Source organism: Sabethes cyaneus, chromosome 1 (genome assembly GCF_943734655.1).
Source record: "Sabethes cyaneus chromosome 1, idSabCyanKW18_F2, whole genome shotgun sequence".
In the NCBI taxonomy this organism is placed as follows: Eukaryota; Metazoa; Arthropoda; class Insecta; order Diptera; family Culicidae; genus Sabethes; species Sabethes cyaneus.
The window spans coordinates 98,132,825-98,145,406 of record NC_071353.1 but is presented as its reverse complement, the minus strand read 5'-3'; the positions used below and the strand labels follow the sequence as shown (position 1 = coordinate 98,145,406).

Sequence of the window (12,582 nt, the reverse complement as noted above, 5' to 3'; positions counted from 1 at the left end):
CTTAATTTTTGTTCATCAAGCGTAACTGTTCAAAAGGGCTTATTTAGAAATGAGGTTAATATTTAATATATAGCCTAAATTATGCCCTAAAATCTGGTGAAGTGTTATCGAGACGGATACTCCTTCGAATTTGAAAAAAATCTTTAAAATTTGATAAATTTTTCGAAAATACCCTAATTTTACTTTCTTTTAATAAAACTCAAATTCTACGTATGATTTTGAACAAAATATGTCACATAAACTTTTTTCTTAAGTTATTGTTAATTCAAGTTAATGTTTAAATCTAAAAATTATGTCCTAGGGTAATTCTACGCGAGGTATCCAAAAACCGTGTAATCGACTTTTACGGATTTAAAGCAAATTTTGTAACACTATTCGTCTTAGGTCAAAAAACAAAAACCCAAAATTGGCCCCCACGGTTGATGGGAGCACATCCTTTTCACAGAAAAGAAATTTTTGTTAAACCCTCTTAATTATTTTGCTTATATCTCCGAAAATATTTGGTTTAAAAAAAAAATCATCTTTACATTTCCTAAGGAAATTGACCAATAAATCCTAAAAAATATTATTTTTTTTAACAGCAGTGCTACCAAATACTGTATATCAATGCAAATTACAAAACTGCAAATTGTACATACATACATACATACATACATACATACATACATACATACATACATACATACATACATACATACATACATACATACATACATACATACATACATACATACATACATACATACATACATACATACATACATACATACATACATACATACATACATACATACATACATACATACATACATACATACATACATACATACATACATACATACATACATACATACATACATACATACATACATACATACATACATACATACATACATGCATACAGATATACATACATACATACATACATACATACATACATACATACATACATACATACATACATACATACATACATACATACATACATACATACATACATACATACATACATACATACATACATACATACATACATACATACATACATACATACATACATACATACATACATACATACATACATACATACATGCATACATACATACATACATACATACATACATACATACATACATACATACATACATACATACATACATACATACATGCATACATACATACAGGATGGTAAATGGTTGAATAATGCGCTCCAGAACTACCACGAAGTTCCACAGCCTCTTATTTAGCAACTCCTCTCTCTACCTCCCCGTGGTACCATCCGGGATACGTTCCTTAGTGGAAATCGGACAACCGGTGGAAACTAGGGTCGTATGCGGACAGAGAAGGGGGCACTCACGCGAAGGCTGAGTGTAAACTCTCCGCCTGCAAATGACGGATCTCAGTAGAAGCATGTTCGATGAACCTCAAAATACTGAGAACCTGAGCAGAGGGTCCAAAGCCCCCAAAGGAGGATGGTTTTAATAGCTGTTATCCATGGCTAAAAGTAAAAACAAGAATGGATAAACCCCTAATCCAAGGTGTCATGCGACCCGTGCCGAGGGATGAATGGTGGGGGGGGGTTTCATAAATACTCAGCCTCAAACGGAGCCTGTGGAGTACCAGAGCGCCCTCCACAGTAAACAGCCCTTACCGCATCATGAGGGGCTCTGATGCGGCGGACTCTTCTTTCCCCTCAACTCGTGGGATTCTATATGAGCAATCAAAATAAAATAATAACTTCAGTGAGCGCGGACGGATTAGACAATCCGTTCGCAAGAAGTGGTATCCAGAGGTCTCCGCCGATGGATACCAGTAGAAGCGCCAGCGTAAGCGGAAAAGGAAACGGCACACCTGTCGCTCCAACTGCATCTACGCCGGACGCAGCAATGAACGGCCCGTCGCTAATAAAAGCAGTGGCAGGCAAGAGAGACATGCTACCAAGAGTGGTAGCGGCGTCTCATCAACTCGATGCCATTATCGAGTTCGTGGCAGGTCGCAGCACCTTAGCGAAGGACCTGAAACAAAGTCTGCTCATGCTTCGGAGCACCATGCGTGCTGCGACGAAGGAGCACAGCGAACTCGAAGCGCGAGTAAAAGTTGCAGAGAAAGAGAAGACGCTTGTATCAAGGTCTGCACAAACAGATGCCTGCCCGTCAATGACCGACCATTCCGTGGCACTCGCGACTACGGAGCAGTCTAACGACAAGGCATCCGCCAAACGCGCAAGGCAGTCCCCAGGGGAAGAAACCCCCACGGGTCCAAAGAAGCGCATGATAGCAGAGGGTCGTAAGCCAACTGAAGAACCTACTGAGGGTAACAAGACGCTGTTAGCGTCCGACAACCAGTGGGAGTTGGTCAAAAAGAAGAAGGCCAGGAAGAAAGAGGAGGATCGAGCTCCACCGAAAGTGGCTAGGAAAAAAAGGAGCAAAGGCGATGCCCTTATCCTCAAAACTGAGGGGCCGAAATATGCGGAAGTTTTAAAGGCCATGAGAGGGCATGATCAGTTGAAGGGTCTTGGCGCGGATGTGCGGAGTATCCGCCGCTCTCGCACAGGCGACATGATTCTTGAACTCAAAAAGAACGCCACTGAAAAGGGTTCCGCTTACAAAGTGCTGGCAGAAAAGGTCCTTGGCGATAGCGTGCAGATCCGCGCACTAACGCCCGAGATGACTCTCCAGCTTAAAAACCTGGACGAGATCACCCAAGCGGGCGAACTAGCACGAGCTCTCAACGAGCAATGCAAAGTGGTGGTGACTACCGAGGCAGTTCGTCTGCGTAAGGGACCGGCGGGAACCCAGGTAGCAACTATAAGACTTCCACTGGAAGACGGAAATGCAGCCCTGAAAGTGGCTAAGCTGAAGGTGGGATGGTCCGTGTGCCCACTGAGCGTGTTCCAGCAGCCGGAGGCCTGCTTCCGGTGCTTTGAGAGAGGGCACAGGTCCTGGAGCTGTAAGGGGCCAGACCGAAGCCACTTGTGTAGGAGATGTGGCGGTACGGGTCATATAGCGAGGGACTGTACTGCGCCACCCAAGTGCCTGATATGTACCGGCCAACGGGACGCTAAGCACACAACAGGAGGCCCGAAGTGCCCGGCTGGCGCGCTGGCGACTAAAACCCGGGCGTAGTGCAGGTAACGCAACTGAACTTGAACCACTGCCACGCGGCTCAGCAGCTGTTGTACCAAGCAGTTACTGAGTCGTTGACGGACATTGCAATCATCTCGGACCCATACCGCATCCCTGCCGGAAACGGTAACTGGGTGTCGGATAGGTCCGGGACGGCGGCTATATGGACGACAAGCAGGTTCCCGGTTCAAGATGTTGTGTCAACTGCAGACGAGGGATTCGTGGTTGCCAAAGTGGGTGGAGTGTTCTACTGCAGCTGCTATGCTCCGCCGAGTTGGTCTATCGAGCAGTTCACGCGGATGGTAGACCGAGTATCAGTTGTGCTGACTGGTCTAAGGCCGTTGGTTGTGGCGGGCGACTTTAACGCTTGGGCGGTAGAGTGGGGAAGTCGTCGCACGAACCACAGGGGCCGGATTCTGCTTGAAGCTCTGGCAAAGCTCAACGTAGATCTGGTCAACGTCGGCACCACAAGTACCTTCAGTAGGAGCGGTGCGGAGTCTATCATCGACGTGACATTCGGCAGTCCTGGTCTGATAGGAGACTGGAGGGTAGACAATGGCTACACTCACAGCGACCATCAGGCGGTCCGCTATGGTGTCGGTCAGATAACGAGACGGCAGGCGGCGAGTAGAGCCGACACTCCAACCACCCGTGGATGGAAGACTTCATACTTCGATCCCGAAGTATTTGTGGAAGCAATCCGAAGAGAGTGCGGTGATCGTGGTATGCCCGATCCGAACGCTGATCATTTGGTTGAGGTACTGTCGCGAGCATGTGACGCTACCATGCCTAGGAAAGGTCGACATAGGTATGGCAGGTCACCGGCTTACTGGTGGACAGATGAAATTGCGGAACTCCGCGGAGCCTGCTTTCGTGCGAGGAGAATTATGCAAAGAGCTCGTTCGGACGAAGGCAGGGCTGAATGTCGAGTAGCACTTGCTGCTGCACGCGCAGCGCTTAAGAGTGGGATAAAAGCTAGTAAACGAGCCTGCTTTGAAAGGTTATGTGCTAGTGCCAATGCGAACCCGTGGGGTGATGCCTACAGGGTCGTAATGGCAAAGACCAAGGGAGTGATGGCGCCCTCAGAGCAATCGCCAGAGATGCTGGAGCGGATCATCGAGGGCCTCTTTCCGCGCCACGAGCCAAGGCCCTGGCCCCAGGCCGCTGAGTCGTCCCACGGCCGACGTTCCAGTATCTCAGACCATAGCGTAGGATGGTCGGCCTCCCAGCCGAACATCCAAAGTAACGTGGGCGACGGCGGTTTGGCGGTCGGGGACGAAGTGACGGTTACGAATGAGGAGCTCATTGAGATCGCTAAATCCCTAAAGGTGAGCAAGGCACCGGGGCCAGACGGAATCCCGAATATGGCCATTAAAGCGGCTATGTTAGAGGCTCCCGAGTTATTTGGAGCAGTAATGAGGAGATGCCTGGAAGCTGGCCACTTCCCGGACAGATGGAACCGACAGAACCTCGTGCTGTTGCCGAAGCCGGGAAAACCTCCGGGTGTTCCCTCGTCATATAGGCCGATCTGTCTGCTCGATACTGCCGGTAAGGTGCTGGAGAAGGTTATCCTTAACAGACTCGTACAGTACACGGAGGGTACAAACGGTCTGTCAAGGAATCAATTCGGCTTCCGAAAAGGCAAATCTACGGTGGATGCAATCTTGTCTGTCACTAAGACAGCCGAGGTGGCAATCCAGCGCAAGAGGACAGGTATCCGCTATTGCGCAGTTGTCACGCTTGACGTGAGAAATGCGTTTAATAGCGCTAGCTGGGACTCCATAGCCAACTCGCTTCGGAACGTCCAAGTGCCGGTGTCGCTGTACAGGATCCTGGAAAATTATTTCCAGAATCGTGTGCTATGCTACAACACGGAGGAGGGTCAGAAGTGCGTTCCAATCACCGCAGGGGTTCCGCAAGGTTCCATACTGGGCCCGGTGTTGTGGAACGTCATGTATGACGAGGTGTTGAAGCTAAAGTTCCCGGTAGGGGTGGTGATTGTCGGCTTTGCGGATGATATCACCCTGGAAGTCTATGGTGAATCTATCAGAGAGGTTGAGTTGACGGCTGCCCACTCTATAAGCATTGTTGAAGATTGGATGCGATCCAGGAAACTGGAGCTAGCGCATCATAAAACGGAGGTTATCGTGGTGAACAACCGCAAGTCGGTACAGCAAGCAAAGATCAGTGTCGGGGACTGCACTATTTCGTCAACGCGGTCCTTAAAACTTCTGGGAGTCATGGTCGACGACAAGCTCAAGTTCGGGAGCCACGTCGACTATGCCTGCAAGAAGGCTTCCACAGCTATTTCGGCATTGTCTCGTATGATGTCTAATAGCTCTGCGGTATATGGCAGCAAGCGAAGGCTATTAGCCAACGTGGTCCAGTCTATACTTAGGTATGGCGGACCGGTGTGGTCATCGACGTTAGGTACCAAAAGCTATCTAGCCAAGCTGGAAAGCACCTATCGTCTCATGTGCTTGAGAGTGGCGAGTGCGTATCGCACAGTTTCACATGACGCAATCTGCGTCTTAGCAGGTATGATGCCTATTGGCATTATCATCAGCGAAGACGTAGAGTGCTTCAACCAACGTGGAACTAGAGGCATACGGAGTACCACAAGATCGGCCTCGATGACCACATGGCAGCGGGCATGGTCTAATTCCACAAAAGGTCGGTGGACACATCGACTTATCCCGGAACTATCTGGGTGGGTCAACAGGCGCCACGGCGAAGTCAACTTCCACCTGACACAGATTCTGTCAGGGCATGGTTGCTTCAGACAGTATCTGCATAAGTTTGGGCATGCGGAGTCCCCCGCGTGTCCCGAATGCGTGGATGTTGAGGAAACGGCAGAACATGCTTTCTTCATATGCCCTCGTTTCGCGGGCGCGAGAAGCAGCATGATGGCAGTGAGCGGACAGGACACTACCCCGGATAACCTAGTCCAAAAGATGTGTTCCAGCTCGGACATCTGGGGAGCGGTCAATGCGGCTGCTACCCAGATTGTACTCGAGCTACAAAACCACTGGAGAGCCGATCAACGGCGAATAAACAGCCTAACTACCATAGTCCAGTAGTTATCTAAGCGAGTGCATTAAGCACAATAGCCCCTCCCTGAAGTAATACCGATAAGGTGGTGCCAGGGGGGATTGAGGCTGGAGACTCGAGTAGGGTTTTAGTGGGTCGGGATCCTCACGCCCCATTAGGGGGGTCGGGATACCTAAACCCCACTCCCTGAGGTATCTTTTCAGGTGTCTGATAGTACCGTATCTTCTAAGGTGCTCAGCAGATTTCCCAACTCGTAAAAAAAAAAAAAAAAAAAAAAAAAATGCATACATACATACATACATACATACATACATACATACATACATACATAAATAAATACATACATACATACATATATACATACATACATACATACATACATACATACATACATATATACATACATATATACATACATACATACATACATACATACATACATACATACATACATACATACATACATACATACATACATACATACATACATACATACATACATACATACATACATACATACATACATACATACATACATACATACATACATACATACATACATACATACATACATACATACATACATACATACATACATACATACATACATACATACATACATACATACATACATACATACATACATACATACATACATACATACATACATACATACATACATACATACATACATACATACTCGCATGCACACATACATACATTATATACAATCGACCCTTAATTGATACATTTTGGCTGCACGTTTTGAAAGTTTTAATATACAGTGCTTAAGTGCGACCGCCCAGCTAGCTTCGAGGTACGATGCTGATCTAACAAGCCAGTCGTCGTATGTTCGAATCTCGGCTAGGCGGTGCTTGCTAGTTAGAGTCAGTAGGATTGTTGCACTGGCCCCGTAATTTTCCTGTACTCTAACAGCCGGCTGCGAAGTCTGTCGATAAAGAAGGGTAATGTCTAAAGACGGTATAAACCCATGGCTTTGCTTTAAGTGCGAAAGTTTGAATAACTTTTGAAGGAATCATCCGATTTTCAATAACTCGGTTTCATCAACACTCGGAGATCTATCAACAGTAATTTTCAAATAACAATAAATTGTAAAGTATTTCCCATTGAATTAATGCTTATATATAACAAAAATATGTTTTAAATGCTTTTGTATCACATTTCTTTATGTAACTTTCAAACCACAAGCCCATTCATCATGAAATTTGGAAGTTAAGGGTTTGAAAGGCTTCCCTTTCAAATGCAATCAATTTTGTTCGAATCAGTTAAGGGACCTATGAGATAATGAAGTCCCATATTTTTCGTATTTTTATACATAACTTTTGAACTAAAAGTCCGATCAGTATGAAATTCAATAGCGACCAATGGGACACCTAGACCTTTCATTTGACACTAAGATCATAAAAATCGGTCCAGGCATCTCCGAGAAAAGTGAGTGAGATTAAAAAGCGTCACATACACACACACATACACACACACATACATACACACACACACAGAAAATGCTCAGTTTTCGAAACTGAGTCGAATGGTATATGACATTCGGCCCGCAGGACCTTCTTTCAATTTCCGGTTTTTCGAGTGATTTCTGTACCTTTATACTATATATTTATATAGTAGAAAGGCAAAACGTGGTTAAACGAATTAGTTCGCGATTTAAATTATTCCCGAAAGAATGCTTAATCTTAAAATAGATACGTAAAAGTGGTGTCAGAAGTGAGTCAAAATGTCGATTCCGGAGGATATTTTACAAAACCTCACGGCTGTTTTCGCCAATGCGCTAAAAACAGCAGTTGAAGCAGTTCAAGGTGGTGCCAATGCAGCACAGGAAGGAGCCCCAAAAGCAGCAGCGTTCACAATTGGCGAATACAGGACAGCGGACTGTTCATCGGTGGAAGACTATTTTAAACGATTTGACTGGGCTCTCAATCTCAGTAGAATCAGGGAAGCGGATTACGAGTTTGGATCAGTTTCTGATGAAGAGTACTGGGGGCCTGAGTTTTTAGCAGATTCCACAGAAAGACGCACGATCTATGAGCGTAGAAGTTTTTTATCGGACATCCAATGAAGTTCTGTTGCAGTTGACTCACGTGATCGTAGCGGATCAGCCCATACACGTATCTCACACAGCAGTTTAGTGTCACGCGTAATCGATCGAAGGAGCTTGCGCTGGGCCGGATGAGGACATCGCCAAATAGAAAATGCGGCAGAATCAAGGATTTAAAAAGCGTCAGCTTAACGGCAGTCGATGCAGAGGAAGTACAACAGTAAAGCGTTCGGAGGCTAGCATGGATTTTACCACATTGTTGTGTTATCAAGCCATCCCACTGCAGATCGCATTGAAAAATAAATCCCAGGTTACTGGCGCCTTCTGACCACGGGATACTCTGACCATCGAGAAGAAGTGCAGGCACTGGTGAAACGATACTTCCAGCTCTGCGACGTCTGCTTGTGATGAAAAGTGCTTTGCTCTTAGCAGGATTCACAAAGAGTTTATTCCGTCGTGACCAATCCGCAACACGTTCGAGATCATCATTCATCATTCTGACTAACTCATGTACACAGGGACCACGTCCGCCGACGTAGAGTTGTACATCATCGGCGTAAATCTGAATAGAGCAGTGCTTCAACACAGTCGGTAGATCATTGATATGACAGCAGAATAGTAGAGGGCCGAGTACTGAGCCTTGAGGTACTCCAGATGGTACTTCCACACTACGGGAGCAGCAACCACCACAAAACACAGTCTGTCTTCTTTCACACAGGTACGATTCTATCAGACTCACGGCAACAGAAGAGAAGTTGAATTGCGTATATAGCTTGGCTAGTAGTTTGCTGTGCGAAATGGTATCGAAGGCCTTCGAAAAATCGAGCATCAACAGTATACCAGTACCTTTCTTAACAACAATGGCTCCTAGATCATCGTACACTCTTAGAACTGCGGTTTTGATGCTTTTTCCTTTGCGGAAACCAGCCTGGTAGTACGTCAGTAAGCCACTGCCTTCCACGTAGGATGTCATCTGCTGCTTGAGAAGCTTCTCAAATACCTTTGACAACGCGCAGAGGATGCTTATTGGTCTTAGATTAGTGATATCGTTCAGGTGCGCTTTTTTCTTCAGCGGTATAACTTTCGCGTCTTTCCAGGAGTCAGGAAAGGTGGAACGTTCGATAAACATATTAAATAAATGTGTAATGTGCTGCACAACTAACGGTAAGATGATCTTCACAAAATTAATTGGTAAATCGTCCATCCCAACGGCGTTAGACTTAATGTCCCAGATCGCTCGGGTTTTCCAGGACATAAGAATCGGAGTTGACGTAGTCTCGGTAAAAACACAGGCTGGAGGGTGGTGAGATGTCAAAGTCCAATGACGCAAAAATGAAATAGTGCAGCGACAGTGCAGGAAAGCTGACTTGTCCGAATCGCAAGACCTTCTCGTTTCTAGTGGTTAGGAAAAGATCGAGCTGCGAGCATCCTCCATCGTAGAAAAATGTTGGTTCTTCACTAACGGATGTCAAAGAAAAGGTACTGAGCACCGGTTTGAAAAGCGCACGCATGTTAGTGTTGAAATCCCCCACCAGAAAGATATTGTCGTAGCGTACAGCAAGATTAGACAACTTTTCTTCCAGGAAAGACGAGCAGTCGTTTTCCGGAGGATTGTAGATGACTATCAGATAGAACTATAGAATTTTTCCGACCTGCCACTCGAAACCCAGTTGCCAGACATTCAGTTTTATCCTTTGCATCTTCTGCAAGCGTTATCCCAAAAACTTTAGAACATGTTAAATACTCCCTGTAGTAAACAGTAATTCCTCCACCACGCATATATGTTTTGTCATTCCTCACAACGCGATAGCCTGCAAAACCGATGCTGCGATCGCTTATCTTCGAATTAAGCCAGATAGAAGATAGATAGATAGAGGATAGATAGATAGATTTTTCCTGCGCAGAAACTCTTCAGTGGTACAGTGGACCCCCGTTCGTTTGAACGATTGCTCATGCAAACTAACGGGGTTAGTTTTTAATTTGAACAACTGGCAACCCTAAATATGTTGAAACTTGTATGAATTGGCCGCCCTGCTCTTTGTTATTGTTTTGGTGGTTTGATTTAGTTCGCACTTGCAAGCAGTGAATATTTCATTCTTCGATCGGATTTCGGTTATAATCGTTGGGAAAACGGAATGTGAAACAAAATAAACACGCTAGGTTAGTACAAACAAACCGTGCTTATGTGCATTGTCTGCATAAGCAAATGATGTCGTGTTGAGAATGACATTTGAACCATTTTTAATTTGCACGTCGTGCAAACCAACGGGGTTCAAATTAAAAAGTGTTCAGATTAAAAACGGTCAAACGAACGGGGGTCCACGGTATCACTTCGAAAGTTTAATAACAAAGAAGCGAATCAGCCGCTGGCTGAAAACCTCTTAAATAAAGAATGATAATAATAATTTAATAACAACAACCTGATTTAAGGGGACATGAACGACCAAAAATTTTGAAAAAATCATTATTTTTTTATTTCATATTTTGATTCAGCAGTCTGGAATGCTTATGTGTATGATCGTTTTTCGGCTACTTCCCGGGGTCGGATCATTACAAATTTGGCATCAAAATAAGCGGAAAAGATTGCAGAATCAAAATCTGAAATAAAAAAATGATTTTTCCAAAACTTTTAGTCGTTTGTGTCCCCTTAATCCACCTAGTGGTGAAAGGAACCTTTGTTATACGGTCTTATTTGCTATTTGAGATAGGAATCGACAGGTCTTCGGAACATAATTCATCTATTGGTTAACGTTGCGTTGTGCGGTGGTTTACATAAAATTATTGGAAATTGAATAAGTTCACAAAATTTGAACAAAATAGAAGCACTTATAAATTTGGTAGTTCCTTTTTTCATGAAATTGCTGAGTAAGTTGTTACTAATATGGGTAAGTGCAAGTAAAAGTAAGTTGTAAGAAGAAATATTGGCACATTCCAGCGTTACGGGACACAATTCGTACACATTGTTATTCTGTGAATCGCTTCCTGTTTTACCAATTTTTTGGCAAGTGCCTTGTAAAATAGTTGTTCAAAGAGGACTTCATTTTCCACTAGAATGCCAGGTATTTGTGAAACAGGAACCGATCTGCATAATAGGGCTAGTGTGTAACGCTGGAATGTGTCATTATTCTTTAACATATACATTGCGTAGTAAAGGTCTAGTTTATATGTTTTTCAACTATGTATGCATAATTTCCTGTAATGCCATTCTATTTGATTCACATCAATAAACTTTTCTTGAATAAATTTCATCAATTTTTATTAACCTTCGGTTACTCACTCTGTTGTATTTTGTACAAATGTATTTTGTACAAATTTTGTTTAAATGCCATATTGTTATAAAGTTACAAATCGTTGTTTAACTAACGTATATTCTTTAATAAACTTGTTATGAGCAAAATGACCATTTAAAGAACAAAGATTGGTGACGGAGGCCTGAATGTAAATGAGTTTGCAAGCTGATAGTAAACTGCGTGAGTTTATGATCAACTCTGAAGTGCACTTGCTAGTAGTTAGTCAATTCGCATAGTATTATCGACGCTTTACATACATCATGGTGGCAAGTATTATCGAGGTGTTACTTTTAAGTATTTTTTGTGATGTTACAAAAACATTTATATTGTTACATAACAGAAATAATAGGATTGTTGCATAACAATGGCAATTATGTGACGTAACGTTACATTGCTTTAATGTTATCGGAATGTTACATAAACATTATCGCAATGTTACATTGTAATGTAACAATGTTATGTAAAAAAGTCTAGGTTACGTAACTACAACCTCAAATCATTACACAGTTACGTAACAATCTGGTTAATGTTATGACCGGGTATATTTAGCAACAAAAATACATCTGTACTACTTGTAATGCTTCAATATTCCATTGAATATGACCGAAGTAAGTAAAAAATTGTCTGAATTTATATAGCTCGAAATAGTTAGAATATTGACCATGTACAAGCTCATTTTTAACACTGCTAGGTAGATAAATTAAAGTAAGATACTATATTAGCCACCAAAAATAAGCTTATACCATTTTTGATTGTTTAATATATAAAAACATTCGTTTTAGAAACTTTATATCGGAATAGGCCGAACCAAGATCATCGATGGGCCGAACCACAATCAACATAGGCCGAACCAGGATCATAATTTGACTGTCATTAAAAATCAAATTATAAATCAATTGGTCTTCTAAGGTTTCTTCTAAATTAAGAAATAGAATCGTCTTTAGTTATTCTTTCCATACATTCTAATTTTTTTCGAAAAACATGGTGATAATGATGGAAATACATGCATTTGTTGGGTGCTATGTGAAACAATGCGAATAGACCGAAC

At 43.3% G+C, this 12,582-nt stretch overlaps 1 protein-coding gene across 1 annotated transcript in view; it reads right to left on the bottom strand.

Moving 5' to 3' along the window:
* LOC128735315 (uncharacterized) overlaps positions 1 to 12,582 on the bottom strand; it is a 73,694-nt gene that overhangs the window by 49,992 nt on the left and 11,120 nt on the right. The window lies entirely within an intron of this gene.